The sequence below is a fragment of the Priapulus caudatus genome, unplaced genomic scaffold (genome assembly GCF_000485595.1).
Source record: "Priapulus caudatus unplaced genomic scaffold, Priapulus_caudatus-5.0.1 Scaffold279, whole genome shotgun sequence".
Classification (NCBI taxonomy): Eukaryota; Metazoa; Priapulida; class Priapulimorpha; order Priapulimorphida; family Priapulidae; genus Priapulus; species Priapulus caudatus.
The window spans coordinates 312,484-314,983 of NW_014577340.1; positions in this window are offsets into that span (position 1 = coordinate 312,484).

Consider the following 2,500-nt stretch of genomic DNA (forward strand, 5'->3'; position numbering starts at 1 on the left):
CAAGCGTCGAAACATCTCCATAAACGTAGTACACGCGCAGTACACGCGTGGCAAAGACGCTGCGATAATAGTAACATTTTCAACGGAGAATTCATGGATCTATCTCATCCGATCTGCCGATCTGTTTCATGCCGATCTGTCTCGGCCATGGCCACGGCCTCGGCCTCTGGTAGCTTGTTTCTTCGGCATCGTGTTTCTACTCAGCAAACGCACAACTATACAGTTAAAATTTTCGAAAATCTGACCAGCTTCTATAGTCGCCGTGAGAACGTGGTAGAAACGCCGTGAGGTCGCCGTGCAGTCGCGATACACGTAGAAGACGCGTGGTAAGAACCCCATGAGCGTGGTGAGAGCGCCGCGGGAACGCCGGTGATCGCTGTTGCCAAGCCCATAGATCTCAATAGAAACGCCATAAGCGCGGAGAGGTCGTGGCGGGCGCGCCGTGAGAACGCGGTATGATCGCACAGGTCGCGGTAAGAGCGCGGTTTTTTTTCAAGTTTATAATTTGTTGGGACTTTTTCTCGCGTTGTGTTCGCGTTTGCCGGCGACCTTGTACATTTTCTGGTCGCCGTACGGTCGCGGATGGTCGCCGTCCGGTGTGACGGGGGTATTAGAGAAAGAATAACAAGTTCATGTATGAAAAAATATAAATTCGGGTCAGTTTTGTGAAAGTAGTAGAAATTAAAATTGAAATACGTAGCTGAATTATTTTCAAACCATATTGCGTTTGATTGGTAGGCACCTTTCTTTCTCTCTCTCCATATAAAACACGTTTCATTAAAAGACGTGGGGGTTTCAATCGCATATTGGTAAGGAGGGATGAGGATTGTACTAATGCTGATCAAAATTTATGTTTAATTATGATTAAAGGCTACAAGATAGATTTCGATAAGTAGGATCGAACTCATAATGAGATGTTTGATACTTACTAGTTGTACAGTTTTTTTTATGTTAAACTGATCATGAAAACTGTTTAGGGGTAACCCCAAAGAAAAACAAGCCTTTGTATAAAAATATTTATTTTGAAGAAAAATGACGTTTCCATAACTCTTGTCTGTGTTACTCTTGTTGAATATCTAAGCATTCCTTTGGCCTTTGTGTCAAAACGATTTTTTGTAACGGCGTAACGCCATTATATAGATTGGTAGCACATAATCCACTTTAACTATTTTGCGATGATGTAAATATCTGTGTAAATATGTTGTAAGTGTTGATCATATTTGTCGTGTACGTGTGATTCGTTATGATTGGCCTAGATTCATTTAGAAGCCGTTGTATCAGTTGTCTAACGCCTTCAGCGATATGCACTTTTTTCGTGGCTGCAAGACCGTAGCTAGCGGGGGAGGCAAGGGGACAGTTGTTCTTTCATCCAGAGAAGTATACTTACTATTACATGGTCAATATCCAACAGCAACCTTTTCCCGGACAATTGCCCAGAACACAGACCGTGCGTGGCTTTACCAAGTAGGCCCTACTCCCTCCAGGCAAAATGAGTTAGCCACGGCACTGACCGCCCGTCGGGTCTCTAGTCTCTACGCGTGATAGTGAACGTCGTTCCGCTGCCGCCGCTTTGTCTAAACAGTTGTTTTGCCGTCACGAACGTTCGCAGCAAGCACCCCGCTCGAACGACGACGCGACTACGGTTCCAGTTTTCGTCGCCTGGAATTCTTGTGCGCGCGTACGGCGTCTGCCTGCGAGGCGGGATCCCGCAGGACTGCAGCGGTGAGAACTGCAGCCGGTCCGTAGCGGTGATGAACTGTTCGCGTAGGTCAGTGGTTCTTAACCTTTTTGGCCACACGGCCCCATTAGACATTCTTGGTCAGTACCGTGAACTCCAAAACATATATAATTTTTAAAAGCCCGATTTATATAGAATTTAAATGGATTTCTTTCATTTATGACCGATGACGACCGATGGCGACTGATGACGACTGATGATGACCGATGATGCATGACCGATGACGACCGATGACGACCGATGATTGACTGATGATGACCGATTGATGACCGAGATAGGCGATGATGCCCGGGATGACCGATGACGTCCATGACGACGCATGACTACTGGATGAGTATCCGACTGACCGACCGATGATGACCGATGATGACCCGATGATGACCGATGACGACCGATGATGACCGATGATGACCGATGATGACCGATGATGACTCGAACTGATGACTCCATCACTGACGGCTATTTGATGATAGTTGTACAATCGTCGCGACGGAACTGTCTCACAGAAAGATACCCGCGTTTGTTGATTCAACCCACGAAGAAGGGTTCTTCTATACCATGTTAACTATCGCATCCCGCCTTTTTTTTTTTATCGGGAAAGGTCGGTAGTCAAGAAAAATCTCCCGATTTAAGCGATGAAATACATAACAACGCGCAGTGTCTTCCAAAGAAGTCGTTTAATCGTTGTGCCTGTTTATCAGAGACTCGGCATTATGTACGTATACATATAGTGTTATTTTTCCTTTTGGTTTCTGGCGGAGA